Genomic DNA, 8,096 nt, shown 5'->3' with positions numbered 1-8,096 from the left:
CCAATTGTTAGTCCCTTAACAATATAGCAAGAATTACAGAAGGGGGTGAATGGAATTCTTGAACCTTTTTCTCGAAAATAAGAATGTTCAACTCGAATATAGATATAATGTTTTGATTAGCACAATGCGGAATAGAAACTTAATTGAATCAAAACACAAGTAATTAAAAACAAGAGTCTTTAAAAACTTTCTGATGGATTTAAACAATTCCACCAGAGATATATATTATATATCGAGAGGACTCTGTGTGCAAGAATGCTCACAGCTGCTTACAAAATTGAACTACTGAGAATACAGGGAAATGCTAATAATTCTGCTTACAAAGATTTCTCTGTTTTGTGTATCTCAGCTCACTTTTTCTATTTGCTACATTCTTGGTTTATATATCACCAAGATTACAAAGTCAAAAGACTAAACAAATATAAAAACTATCAGTCTTAAGCTTTGCTTCTTTTCATCCTCTATTACCCGGTTAATGGGCTTCCACAGTAGATTTGTATACATCTCGACGGCTGTGCTCAGCTTTCACTATTCAACTACTGTTTGAATTCTTTATTAGTTGAGTACATGATCATACGTCGGGTTGTTGATCATCCGTCGGGTTGTTGATCATCCGTCGGTTGCTTTGTAGGTTATTCGTCGGGTAGCAATCAAGCATATGACTTCACTTCACTTATACAAAATTACATGACATCATTTATGTATAATTAATCAACCTATTCTGCATATCTAGTTAAATTCAACATGACTTATATGCCACTACAGATTCTATACAAAGGTGCATACATAACTGTGCTACAGACTTATTATTACATAAGCTACTCACTCGATGGATAATAAGTGAACGTCCGTCGTGACTATAATGAGTTATTCGTCGGGACTGTAATTCTTATCCGTCGAGTGCTACATTATTTCACAAGTAAAATCCACTTAAATGTTTAGTTTATGAAATTATCAAGTACACAACATATGCACAACAGAAATCTATTCTTCGGGCAGGCTTTGTCAAAGTCAGTGAAGTCCACAATGTCCTTCATTTGCCATTTGGTTACTTAACAAGCACTGGGTTTTCCAGCCACATCGGGTAGAAGGCTTTCCTCACGAACCCTTCCTCCATCAGTCTATCCACTTCTTCCTTAAGAATCTTCTGCTCTCTCCCCGTCGATCGACCGGCTTTTTTATCTAACCCTTTTTTCTTCGGATAGAGGTTAAGACGGTGGCACATAACTTTCGGGTCAATTTCCACCATATCAGCATGCAACCATGCAAATGCATCTAAATTCTTCCTCAAAAACTGAGCCAAGTCTTTTTTAAGTACGGCGCTCAAATTAGAGCCAATATGGAGCACCTTATAAGGATCATTCGAGGTTTACCAGGATGGGGACAGTATCTTCTAGCAGCTCCGGATCTCTTAACCATCGGGGGCATCCTTGGGTCCAAGTCTGCCTGAGCTTTACTGGTTTTCCTTATTTTTTATGATTGTTAGGCCTTCTTCCCCCTCAAGCATGGGCTAATGGGATCGAACTGGACTTACCAACCCTTAGAAGTCATAGTGACCTCGTGGGTGATTCCATTGTGCAGGTCTATGGTTATTGTTGTCTCTTTGCGTACCCATTTTCCTTTATTGAGTCTCATGGCTATTTGTTTTAGGCTCTCTTCTTCATCACTTACTTCCTCTATGATCCCCTTTTGTATCATCATGATCGGCTGAGAGGCCTCCATCAGCAAGAGCCAAAGGCACGGCTCTACCCAAATCCCCAGGTGCTCAAAATATCCCTCTGGAAATTATTCGATCGAGATTGAGTTACATGTCTCGTGCCTCTTAGAGCGCATTCTTTTTCTCTCATCAGCCTCTTCCATAAGAACATCATCTTATGTCGGTTTGACTACCCCCTTTGATGCATTTCCCAACTCTTTGATTACATTTCTATACCATGATTAATATACTTTGATTACATCAAAAGTTACCTTTGACCGGGTAATAATAAAAGTGGACTTCGAGTATATTAGTAATCGTGTGAGAAATATGAATGATCTAGAAAGGATTTAACCCTCCTAATTTTGGAGAGATAATATTGGCCTCTTGTGTGAGCTAGAGTATGAAAATGTGTGATGCCGCGCTCAAATGTTGATTTGAAAATGATAGTCTACTCATTGATCAAGGAAACCTGGATCAAATCATGAAGAGGATGACACATAACATGCCTTAGTTTAATTGTAATATATGTTAAAGGGATTAAATTACATTGTATAATATTCACGAAATGTTTAATAGATCACCGATTTAATTATTATTACTTGGGTAGCAATGATGTATACTAGATGTCGCTCATTGTTTATAATTTTAAATTATTAAAATTTTTTCCTATGTAATAATAACCTAAAAGGTCACACAAAGAATGATTGGAGGATTATTTAATTTAAATTCGGATTTAAATTAAATGTAAGTAATTCGAATTATTTATTATTATTAAGTAAGACTTAATTAATTAAATAAATAAGAAATTTGAATTTACTATTAAATCTGAAATTGAGTTATTAGATGATTAAGTAAGACTTAGTTAATAATAATTAGTATTTTCAGATTTATTAAAACTCTAAATTAGTTTAGAGCTAGAAGTCTTTTTCTCTTGCCTATATAATATCTTATTAAGCCTCAACTAGGGTTTTACGTTTTTATAAGATAAAACACAAACCCTGGCAGAGAGAGAGAGAGAGAGAGAGAGAGGGAGAAGGCGGCTTCTGATTTACGAGTGTTTAGTACACCTCATCCTCTATTCGATCAGTCGTGTGGATACCTTCAAGGCGTAGATCGATTTTGAGACGGGATATGTGATGATGATTGTTGAAATCTTGGATCTCTAATAGACAACTAAAATCATAAAATTTCTTAAGGTAAACATCTTAACCACGAATTAAATATAGTCTTTTCGCACGGATCCTATGATGGGTTTTAATTTTTCTAGTTTTACAATTTTAAACATTGTGTCTGCTGCGTTTTATGCCTCAAAACCCAACACTCATGAGTGGTCTACAAACTAATATTGTAGGCACAAGAATGGTCTACCACATTAAATATAGCGATTTGGGTGACCATATGAGGTTCTTCTTCCAAGGTCACCGGGAGTTGGATTGTCCCTTTTACTCCGATCGAATCTCCTATGAACCCGTAAAGGTGCATGCCTATGGAGGTCAGTTCTTTATCCAAGAACCCTAGTTTCTTGTAAGCATCATAGGTTAACACAGCTTAGCTCCCGGTATTCACCAATGCTCGGTGTATATTCACTGTCCCAGTCTTCATTTTTACCACCAGGGCATTAGTATGAGGGTAATGGACCCACTTCGCATCTGTTTTTCTGAACACAATCATCAACCTCCCTTTCAAAGATCTCAGGGGGGCCTTTGGCTTAGATGACTGACATTGATGAGAGGCTTATCTTTCGCCTCCCGAGCATACCTGTCCATTGCTTTCCAGTTATCTACCCCAATATGAGACCGCCTATAATTATATGAATGCCCCTGGCCCAAGGCACCATTTCCTTTTCCTCCGACGGTGGAGGGGGACTGCATGATAGTCTATCATGTATTTCCGAACCTCCTGATAATCCACTCCTTTAGCTTTCCTTGATGGATCAACGTCTCAATCTCATCTTCCGCTGCCTGCAATCATCTGTATCGCGTCCTGTGACCTCATGATATGTCCATACTTCGAGGTGTCCCTCTTGTTGTAGTCTGTGAGGGGGGCTGCCTTTCTGAATACCCTTTTTCCTACGTAAGTGGCATATATGTGATCAATGGAGGAGGTCACGAGGGGTGTGTTTCTGCCATTTACTTGTATAGGATTTTCTTGAATCCTTGGTCGTCTCCCTGCCCTTAGCAGCCTTCTGGTCACCTCGGCTCGCACTGACTCTTGTCTAACCATAAGTGAGCCCTCTCTTTATTATCCATTAAACACGAGCTCATGTGCGCAGCTCGCATATAAATGGGCACCCTTTTGTAACTCAATTCATGCGCGATGCGAGCTGGGTGTCATGTGGAGGGCTCGCAGTCCACTTACCCTGAGAAATAAGTGATGCGAGCCCATGATCCCTGCATGCACTCTATAATCAGTCTTCTTTGTTTAGGCTCATGTGCGATGTTAATGTATGGGGAGTCCACGAGCCCCACTCGTTGAGACTTCTTATCACTTAATAGTCTATATTTAACAGATGGACCAAAGCGCGAGCTCGCACTTTCCAAAAATTTAGACCCAGCTATCCAATATATTCATGAGAATTGTTAAGAGCTCAAATCCAAAAATAGGCATAACAAAAGTAATTAATTTTTATTGGAGGCACTAATAGGGGGATTACTATTTATATTGTTATAACTATCTTAATATGAGTTGATTTTTTTATTTAAATCAAAACCAAGAAGATTAAAATATAGAGCGACGACTATCGGGAAAGCATACAGCTTGATTGAATAAACATGCTATTAGTTAATGTTTTAGTTTTAGTTTCAACTTCACGCTAATCACGTGGAATAGTCGGATACGGACGTCAGAGTGTTATTGTCGTACACGTTTGGTATTTTGCGCCGTCTCAGTCAACAATCTTACGATATACGAGTGAGATTGTGATCAAAATTAGTATTGTTTCGGCTAATCAACGTAGATAATATTCGTGTATAAAGGATATGCTCCCTCCCAAGTGATTAAGTAATTTACTCCTTTAAAATCTTAATTTAGGAAAGGAAAAATTAATTATAAATAATAATTATTGACGTTTTATTATTTAGGTCTCTAAAATTTCGAATTATGAGTTATTTAATTTTTGAAATTTTGAAATAAGTCTTTTCGTTAAAAAGAATAAGAAAATTAGGTTTCTTGATGTTCATACGAATTAAAATAATTTCGAATGTGTAGTGATATCCAATTTAAAATTCTAGTAGTCAAATTGAAAATTGAATCATCAACAACACTCATATGACATCAATATTTACAAACCGGTCCGATTCAAAATTTATAAATTTAAGTCACTAAATTCGATTAAGAACGCAAGATTTAGGTCTAATTTAGAATATATTTTTTGAATTGGGTCTAGTTTGAGAAATTGGTATTGTATGAGTGTTGCTGGTGATTCAATCTTAGTTTGAATTTTTGAATTTTATTTTTAAATTTTAGTATTATTAATACCTGCAAAATTATTTTGATGAGTATAAACACCCATTTTCTCTGCTTCTAATGTCATTAGAATTTTTGACGGAAGACTTAGATTAAAAAATGAAAAAGTCAAGTAACCTGAAATATTAGTGGATCTAAATAATAAATAATAGTTCAAAAACCTACAATTTGATTTTACCTTTAAGAAAAGCTATAAAAGTATTTGTGTACTACTTTTTAGAGAAAGTCAAAAAAGATAAATAATTGGAGGGGAAGTTTTTTTTATTAAAAAGTAAGAAAACTACCCTCCATAAATACTAATGTGCATTTATGATAAATGACTTTTATATTTCTAATTAAATTCAACAAATTTCACATATTTATTATTAATTAAAAACATGCCATATTAATACGGTTTGATATAATTAAATTAATATTAGTTTTTATCAATATAAAAATACAAACTCTTTTGTCTTCCGCAACTTTTCCGATAGTAAGATTGTTTTGTGAAATTTTGTTAAAATAAAGAAACATAATTAATTTTAGAATTTTATTTTATTTTTTTGATTTATTTTTTTAAGTTTTTTAAAATTAATATAAAAAATTTTTTAATGTTTTTTCAAACAGTAATTCAATTGGTTTAAGTTTTTATTTATTTGTATCAGAATGCATTTGGTTGTAAAAATTTTATTTTTATAAAATTAATAATTTGAATTTTTTATTAAAAAAATAAAATAAAAAACGATTTTTCCCAAAAAGTAAAAATACCTGTTTAATTATGTGATAACTCTTTACATATGCTTTCTCATCATCCAAATCAAGGGAATAGATAGAAAAATAAATTATAAATTGTGCCACTACCAATAATATGCATACCCACTTAAGCTTTGCTTCCTTATACGCGTGAATAATTGTATGTAAATAAAATAGTTTCAAATTAAATAAAAATATTGGGTGAATGATAAATTCAGCTTATTTTTATATAAAATTAGTGAAAATGATCATTTTAAAAAAATTGGTCAATTTTAGCCAATCGCATACCCAATGGTAAACATTTACTAAATATAAGATACTCAAGCAAGTGTCAATAAAATATCGCATATATAGAATATTCAACTATCACTACAATATCTTATACAAATTTGCATAATTAATTAAAAGTAAAGTATTCAATCAACTAAAATTTGTCACTGAAAAAATTGATTATTTTAATTATTTTCTTTTAAAAAATTATCTACTTTTGTCATTTCTTCTAAAATATACACACGAATCATATCATATATGATATCATAAAAACTTGTGATGATAGTTGTATATTAATTGCGAAGACAATTTCAATGTGATTGATTGGTAGTTTCAGTTTCGATCTGATCTTGGTTGGTATCTAAAATCCTAATTACGCAATGCTAATTACTTTTGTCCCGGCAATAATTTTATAAACGGTTTTCCGTGGTATACCTGTGAAAATATGTTAAACATAAAATTTATAAATTTAACTTATTTTGATTGACTTACACTTCTTAAAATGGTGGACGTCACTGCATTCACACAAACATACTAATTAAAATGTATCAAAATTGCACACACTAGACGAACCCTTTTATAAAACAGATTACAAATATTTTTTATTTCAGATGTTTTTTCCGAATGAAATTTTATGTTTATGGTATACTATAGTCCTTGTTCACTAGGCCCTGAAATGGCCCAATGATGACAGATGATGTGAGCCTGTGAGGTAACCCCGGACTCGGAGGCCTGACGTTTCATTTGGATAAATATGATACTGTCTTGTCCATCAGAGTCCAACGTAAGGCCCTTGAGGAAATTTTACCCGAATCAAATATTTACACATAAATTGTTCGATCTAGATCACTAGTGCTGAAAATTTATCTTCTTGCAATTTTAATATTTAAATTAATTAATTAAAGTATCAACATAGGGGATTGGTTATAAATAATTATTGAGTTTAAATTTAAAAACTACTAGCCTTAAACCCGTGCGATGCACGGATTATTTTTAATACTACATTATTTTTCTGAATTAAATTTAAAGTAAAAATTTTAAATTATGATACTTATCATTTGAAATTTTAATACATGATTGATAATACCTATTAAATACACATACGTGTATAAGTTAGTTATACTACGATTTAAAAAATAATGTAATTATTGAAATTTATATTTTATTAATATTTATAGGTGTGTTTACGAAAAATTATTATTTAATTAAAAGGTAATTTTAGCTGAGATCAATAGTATATAAATGTCATTAGTTTGTTAACTGATCAAATTCAACCAACTATTCAGGTTTATGTTAGTTTAATGTATTTAAACTCGAATCAATAGTAAAATTTTATGTGTCAATTGCAAAAATGTTATGTTAGCTTGAGGCCCTTAATTAACCAATCCAGCTAATTATACTTGCTATTTATTTAATTTATTTTAACCCGGGATGATTATTATTTTATTTTAGACCGAATTGATAATATGTATTATTTTGTTTTAATTTGATGACATTATATCGACCCCACGATTTTTCTTTCAAATTTTTATTTTGTTTAGTGGTTCAATAATATAATTCTTTTTATCGGGATCATAATATTATTTTCTTTTAGCCCGATACTTCAAATCTAACTAACTTATGTAATTTTTTTAATTTTTTATTTAAATTGGATCAATAATATAATTTTGTTTAGCCCCGGGGTAGTTGATGACTAATCGACCCCACGAATTTTCTTTCAAAATTTTATTTTGTTATAGTCTGATCCAATATTTAATATTTTAGGGATCAATAATATTTTATTATTTTATTAGCACAATTATTCAAATCCAATTAACTATATGTAGTTTTTTAATTTTATTTAAAATTCGATCAATAGTATAATTTGTTTAGCCCTGGCGGTGTGAATTTTTATATATATTTTATTTAAAAAAACATTAGACATATTATA

This window comes from Apium graveolens, chromosome 11, assembly GCF_009905375.1.
Source record: "Apium graveolens cultivar Ventura chromosome 11, ASM990537v1, whole genome shotgun sequence".
Lineage (NCBI taxonomy): Eukaryota > Viridiplantae > Streptophyta > Magnoliopsida > Apiales > Apiaceae > Apium > Apium graveolens.
This window is presented reverse-complemented; position numbering follows the sequence as displayed.